Source organism: Onychomys torridus, chromosome 1 (genome assembly GCF_903995425.1).
Source record: "Onychomys torridus chromosome 1, mOncTor1.1, whole genome shotgun sequence".
NCBI lineage: Eukaryota > Metazoa > Chordata > Mammalia > Rodentia > Cricetidae > Onychomys > Onychomys torridus.
The window spans coordinates 61,034,481-61,042,470 of NC_050443.1; the positions used below are offsets into that span (position 1 = coordinate 61,034,481).

Below are 7,990 nucleotides of genomic sequence, written 5' to 3' on the forward strand. Positions count from 1 at the left end.
CTGTGAGTTCAAGTCTAGCTAGCATGGTCGACAGAGCTACACAGAGAAACTCTGTCTTGAAAACAAACAAACAAAACAAAAGACAAAAGAGTTGCTGTGGTCATGGTGTCTCTTTACAGTAATAGAGACCTTAACTATAAGACAAGATCTCGTTGTGTGTATCCCTAGCTGTCCTGGGACTCACTATGTAGACCAGGCTGGCCTTGAACTCACAGAGATCCACATGCCTCTGCCTCCCAAGTGCTGAGATTAGAGGCATGCACCACCATGCCCAGCCTCCCTCTTTATTTTCGATAAGTAAGTTACAGGATGGACCTAGAAGTGTCTTGGATGGGATTATAATTTGATAAAGTTAAACTAGGGCTGCACAAAGGGGTTAGGACATCTCTTCTACTATCAGGTGCCTAGAAAATTGGGGACCAGTGAGTTGGATGGCTCAGCCAGTGAAGGGCCTGCTGTTAAGCCTAATGACCTGAATCCCAACTGGGGACCTACATGTCAGGAGAGAGCCAACTCCTGAAAGTTGTCCTGACTTCTACATTTGCACAGTGGCTTACACTCATGTGCACATGCATGCACACACATGCAAAGAAGATAAATGAATAAAAATGCAATTAAAATACGTCTAGAAAATTATAGGTTTATAGCTGGGAAAGGAGAAGAAGCCTTAAGCAAATGTAATTGTGTTAGAATTCTTGATTCTCAGCTAGTGAGAGGCTTGAACCAGACTCCTGGGTGAAAGGGTCTTTTTCCTTCCAATGTACCCATAATTCCCCCTGGCTATCTTGCTTCAGCCTTTCTGTCCCATGGTGGTCTCAGAGGCTAGCTTGGCCAGCAGGCCCCTTCTCAACAGTACCGTTAGGCCTTGAGTTGGTCTCACATATGACTTATTCTTTGTTTCACCTGGGATGACCTGCTTCTGGAAGCCTGAGTCACAGGCCAGCCATGACTGGCTGTAGGATACTTCTGTGACAAACACTTCAGTCTAATGGTCAGCGGTTGGTTTGGGATGGAAGCAAATACAAATGGATTCTTGGACTTCCGGAAAGTTTCAGCTGGGCACCAGTGACCCATCCAATCTTTCCCTCGTGGAAATTTCCACTGGTGGTGAGGATGAACATACAAAGAGACAAATCTTTGTTGATATCAGGTCACCCCCTGAAGCCATCACTGCAAGTATTCTTTCAGCTCTCCTCTCCAGGCACACTGACAGCAGACAGTGGTGGCTGGCAACTGCATCCAGGAACGTAGTGTAGACTTCTCAGGCTGGCCTGGAGGTGGCGTTGTTTGCATGTGGTTGGTTTAGAATTACTAAATTAAGATGCTATCAGGGAGAAACTATTGGTGATAAGATTCAATCTTATACCTACTAGCAAATCTGAAAGCTACTTGGATATCTTTTCTGTTGTTGGGTTTTAGATTTATTTTATTATTTTATGTGTATGAATGTTTTGCTTGCAATGCATGTAAGTGCATCATATGTGTGCCTGCTACCCGCTGAGGTCAAAAAGAGGTCCTTGAATCCCCTGGAACTGGATTTACAGACAAATGCTCTTAACCTCTGAGTCAGCTCTGCAGCCCATCTTTTGTGTTTGGATTAATGAAGTTAACTAGTGAAAAATGGTGAATTAAATGATCTTTGGGGTAGTGGGGTGGTTTTCCTAACATAAAACTCACAATCTATAAAAAGAAAGGATGAACGAAATTGACTGGATAAAAATTCAGATTTTGGGCTGGAGAGATTGGCTCAGTGATTAACAGCACACACTTGCTCTTGCAGAGGATCCGAGTTTGATTTCCAGCACCATGTTGGGCACCTCATAACCTTCTCTAATTCCAGTTCCAGAGGAATGCCTCTGGTCTCCGAGGGCACCCAAATTCATGCACATACCCACACAGAGACATATAATTAAAAATAAAATATAAACCTTTTAAAAAAGCCAACTATTTTAAAATCAGAAGCTTTAAAAAAAATATTTTATTTTGTGGTGTGTTTGTGTATGTGTACAAGTATTCTATGCTCATGTGGGCCCCTGAGGAGAAGAGAAGAGTGTTGTGGGATATTTGTACACTGTGTGAAGATGTGTTGCTGGGATTAGTGTATTAAGAAGCTGAATGGTCGAAGGTCATGAGCGCGGCAGGTGGCGTTCGCCGCCAAGCGTGACTGTCACGCCTCGTGTCCTTCAGTGCGAGTCCCGGCTGCACAGCCTCTCCTTGAGTGACGAAGAGAACTTGAAAGTGTTTGGGAAGTGCGACAATCCCAATGACCATGGACACAACTGTAAAGATTGATCCTGTTACAGGAATGGTTATGAATTTGACTGACCTCAAAGAACACATGGAGGAGGCCATCATGAAGCCCCTCGATCACAGGAACCTGGATCTGGATGTGCCCTACTTTGCAGATGTTGTAAGCACGACAGAAAATGTAGCTGTCTACATCTGGGAGAACCTCCAGAAACTTCTTCCTGCAGGAGTCCTTTATAAAGTAAAAGTGTATGAAACTGACAACAACATTGTCGTGTATAAAGGAGACTAGATCTTAGGGTTAAATTATAGGCAGGCTGATTGCTTTTCATATTTAAAAGAGCCCTTTGTCCTTTAGAATATCTAGCAGTCACCACATACTTGTGTCTCCACGTTGTATTCTAGAATGCCAAGCATTAAAATAACTGTAAGGTCCGTGTTTAAATGTATTTAAAAATCAGACTTTCAGTATGTCCTGAATATACATTTGGTGAGGGAGCAGGGGAGAGCTGAGGACCTCCCTTCCCCCAGGGCCTCACACATGCCAAGCATGTTGAGCTGCATTCCAGTCCTCTCAGTGCCATTTAGAGTATCTTCTGTCTAGAGATTAAAAATTATTTCATACTCAGTAAAATGTTTTGGTGTGGAATCCACTTTCCTTGTGTGGGAAAAAAAAAAAAAAGCTGAATGGTCAATAGCTAGGCAGGAGGTACAGGCAGGACTTCCGGGCAGAGAGAGGGAAACTAGGAGAAGGAATCTAGGTGGGAGATTTTGTCAGCAGACTTAGAGCAAGTACTAAGAAGAGGTAATCGAGCCACATGGTAGGATATAGATTAAAAAGAATTATGGGGGGCTGGAGAGGTGGCTCAGGGGTTACGAACACTGGCTGATCTTTCAGAGGTCCTGAGTTCAATTCCCAGCACCCATATGGTGGCTCACAACCATCTGTAGTGAGATCTGACACCCTCTACTAAATAAATAAATAAATCTTAAAAAAAAAAAAAAAAGAATTACATTCACAGTATCCAGTCATTTGTATTTGGCTAATTTAGAGAAAATACTGTATTATCTTTCCTATCTTAGTGAGTCCAAAGTTTTGTAGCTAATTTACCTTTTTTTTTCCTTATTCACTTTTTATCCCAACTTGTATTACCAACCTTGAACTATCTCTTTAGACCTCAAAACATTTTCTTAGATAAACAATTTAAGCTTTTATGTCTCCCAACCTTATACACTTTATATCTTGTATGTAATTTTCTTTTCAGAGAAAATTATTTGCAGAGCAAACAACTTCCAAAAATAAGAAAAGACAAAGAGGGGGGTCTGCCTGGACAGTCACCCAAGGTTCCTCTGTAATGTTGAGGCTTCCATCTGTGGCCTACAGACTGTTCTGTGAAGCAGGAATGTTGAAGGACTGTCTTACCTTGTCTTGGCAAAGTTCAGCAGCCCATGTTGTTTGTGTCCTGCTTGTCCAATTTGGACAGTGTGCTGTCATCTGTTGAGGTAAGGGCAGTTTCTTGCCTAAATGCCTGGCTTTGCCACGTTGAGAGCAAATTGGGTTTTTTGATGCCCATCATCTTTTTTTGAACTAAATTAGTGCTGCCAGGAGCAGATGTGTCTTACTGTCACGAAAAGCCTTAAGTTATTAAAACATCTTAAATGCCATATTTTGTAGGTTCCTGAAGTGTTTGAAAACCATCTATCTATCTATCTATCTATCTATCTATCTATCTATCTAAAATATATCTCTGTATGACCTTGAAAACATACCTGACTACAAGTTTGATTGTTATAGATGACTAACTACTAACCTGTGTTTCTTAATTATCCTAAATGCTTTATAATTACAGGTTTCAAGGACTAGAACTTTACATTACATTTTTAGATGAGCTGCAAAGGTACAATACCTTAAACAAAAATAGAAACATGTATACAGTGGTCACAGCTAGGATTTACTATTGCTGTGAAGAGACACCATGACCACGGTAACTCTTATAAAAAAAACATGTACTTAAGAGTGGCTCACTTACAGTTTCAGAGGTTTGGTCCCCTATGATCATGAAGGGGAGCATGGCAGTGTGCAGGCAGACATGGTGTTGGCTACATCTTGACTAGAAGGCAGCAGGAAGTGGACTGACTGTCATTCTGAGTGAAGCTTGAGAAAGACACCTCAAAGCCCGCCCCCACAGTGACAGACTTCCTCCAACAAGGCCACACCTCCTAATAGCGCCCGCCACCTCCTTTGAGGGCAATTTTCTTTCAAACCATCACAACGGTATAACAAAAATAACCTTAAATTTGTATCAATATGCAAAAATGCCTTAAATAAGAGTAAAAACATATATGGAGTATGTTCTAACAAAAATAACCTTAAATTTTTATTAATATACAAAAATCCATACCAATGTAAAATATTTGAGACTACTGGTTGTTCAAAAGTAGACTCAACAACTCATCCTTTTACCCCAACATTTCTGTACTATCTCTCTCCTTTTTCCCTTCAGAAAGAGATCTCTGAATCTAATCTTGCTTTTTTTTTTTTTTTTTTGACCATGACCAATAACAACTTGTAACCAAACCCCTTAAATGATAATAAACATCCACATCCCACCAAATGACCAAAACCAACCAATCGACCTCTTGGGAATGTGGGTGTTGTGTTCTCTAGACTGCTTCCTGTTATCTGGGGGCTATGGCATCTTTAGAGGACCTGAGAAAATTGGGATAATGGCCAAGTCCTGGGAAAGCTAGCTGTATTATTATTTTTTGTCCAGTCTCTGTGTGATGGGGAAGTGTAGAGCTTATCTCAAGTCCTGGCTGGAGCAGTAGTCTGTGAGGTTGGACCATCTCAGCTAGCAGCTTTGAAGTTGTTCTGGATACAGAATTTTGAGGACACTGCAACAGAGGCATTCTGGGAGGCTGGATCACCTGGGCTACTCGTCTTTATTGGTGTCTGGTCTGTTTGTTTCTAAAAACACACACACTTTTAAAGGTAATGTGTGTGTGTGTGTGTGTGTGTGTGTGTGTGTGTGTGTGTGTGTATCTGAATGAACACAGGTATGGAGTGTGCAGTGTGCACAAGCCAGTTAAAGATGAGTTTTATGTTTGAGCAGGTAAAATATATGTCACCTGTCTTGTAGATTTTTTTTACGTTTATGTCTGTAGCCAGGATTTTCAAGGTGTTGCTCCTCATCAAGTCTGATATCTATCAACCTTGAATGAATCCACAGCCTTTGTTTTCTGTGGAAACAAAAGCATAACCTCTTCCTCAATATAACACATTTTTTACTTCCATTTTGAAGTGAAGAGATTTTCACATTCTATAGATTGGTTTAATTTAGTAGTTTTTATAATCCAATGTCTCTCAATAGCTATTGTTTGCTCATTAGCAATCAAAAAATTTAAAGTCAATACAATACAACACAGGATCCAGACTCTCTGTATATTTTCCATCTTTAATAGGCTTATCCTTGTTATATTATTTTCTTTTTTCTTTTAAAGATTTATTAACAGTGTTCCACCTGCATGTATGCCTGAAGGCCAAAAGAGGGCACCAGATCTCATTACAGATGGTTGTGAGGCACCATGTGGTTGCTGGGAATTAACTCAGGACCTCTAAAAGAATAGCCAGTGCTCTTTACTGTTGAGCCATCTCTCCAGCCCTTATCTTTTCTTCAAAAATTTTATCTTATTATTTGTAAACTATTTTTTCTATGACTATCTATACCCATTTTCTTTCTTTTTTAAAAAAATGTATATACATATTTTTTGTTTGTTTGTTTGTTTGTTTTGTTTTGTTTTTCAGGACAGGGTTTCTCTGTTTAGCTTTGCGCCTTTCCTGGAACTCACTTTGTAGACCAGGCTGGCCTCGAACTCACAGAGATCTGCCTGCCTCTGCCTCCTGAGTGCTGGGATTAAAGGCGTGCGCCACCACTGCCCAGCAATGTGAGTCCATTTTTTAAAACACACTGTAATCTGTTTAAAGTTTTTTTTCCTGTCTGGATCTGCTTTACTGTGTATCTGTAATCTTGTTTGTTTGTTTGTTTTCATGAGCAAAACTTAAACCGCTATTCAGCTCAGCTCATGGTGCTGGCAGCTAAAGCCAACAGGCAGCAGCCAGGAGATGCATCTCTGTACAGCAGCCCACATGAAAGAAGACTGCAAGACTAGGAAGCTGAGTTTGGCTCTGTTTTTGTGTGTTTGGAACCTTTTTTTTTTTAAAGCTTTCTCAGGTCTTATATGAAAATATGTGCCCCATAACATAGTTTTCTTTCTTTCCTGCCAGTTACTAAATAACCACACAGAGACTTCATAATATTAAAGTGTGCTGATAGTTAGCTTTTTTTTTTAAAAGTTTTGCTTTTAAATTTTGAGACAGGTTCTTGTGTCAATCTAGGTTCTGGTACTTGTATACCAGTGTTTGAATCACAAATTGCCTCTGTCTCCAAGTCTGAGATAAAGGTGTGCACCACCATCCAGCTCTTACACTTCTTTTTAGCTAGCTCTGATAACTTAAATTAACCCATTTTCCATTCATCTACACGTGCTTCCCACATAGCTCATGGCTTTTACCTCTCATCGTTCATGTCTTGTTTCCTCTGTGTCCAGCTGATGACTCTGGCTTCTTCTTCCCAGCATTCTCTCTGTCCCAAAAATCCTGCCTAGCTATTGGATGTTTAGCTTTTTATTGAACCAATCAGAATGACATATCTTTACATAGTGTAATCAAATATCTTGAAACATTTACCCTCTCTTAAAAGACTTAATTATTTTTAAACTATATTTTTCTATCACTATCTATTTTAGACCATTTTTTACTGTATCTGTTTAAAGGTTTTCTCAGTCTGAACCACTTTACTTTGTACCTGCAGTGTTCTCTGGCCACAAGACAAACATTAAACAGCCATGCCAGCCATTTGGTGGCTGGCTCCACCCACCTCAGTTCCTCGAGTGCCTAGCTTCATGCTGGTGTTTACTGTCCCAGCTCTGGGAAGCTGTTGTGTCCATGATGCAGCAGGCACACCAGCTGCTCAAGAGCTCTGCTACACAGCAGGGCCTCTTAAAAGAGCCATGCCGGGCTGGAGAGATGGCTCAGAGGTTAAGAACAATGGCTGTTCTTCCAGAGGTCCTGAGTTCAATTCCCAGCAACCACAAGGTGGCTCACAACCATCTGAAATGAGATCTGGTGCTCTCTTCTGGCCTGCAGGCATACATGCAGGCAGAACATTGTTAATAAATAAATAAATTCTTTAAAAACAAAACAAAACAAAACAAAACATGCCTCTGTTTGCCGAGCCTACCTGAGAGACAAAAGACTGCTTTCTCAGACTTTGTGTGGATATTCAGGTCCCACACTGGGCATCATATGTAGTAAGTCTTTCTCTATCATGGCAGCCAGCTCCCAAATAATGACACAAAGACTTCTTATTAATTATGAAGGCTCAGCCTATAGCTTAGGCTTGTTCATTCATATTAATCTATGGTCTATCACACAGCATTACCTCTCTTCCATCTTGCATGTCCTCTTTCCTTTCTGTGTCTTCTGGTGTCTCCTGTGTACCTAGATTCTTCTCTTCTTCCTTTTTCTCCCCAGAAATCCCACCTATACCTCCTGCCTAGGTATTGGCCAGTAGGCTTTTTATTACACCAATCACAGCACATACATCTTCACACATTATACAAATATCCCACAACATGGAGGTGCTGCTGTGACACCAAGGGAACCATGGAAACACCAAGGTAG

At 40.7% G+C, this 7,990-nt stretch overlaps 1 pseudogene; it reads left to right on the forward strand.

The window, feature by feature from the left end:
* The first annotated feature begins 2,128 nt into the window (after positions 1 to 2,128).
* LOC118582647 lies at positions 2,129 to 2,651 on the forward strand (annotated as a pseudogene).
* Positions 2,652 to 7,990: the final 5,339 nt, after the last annotated feature.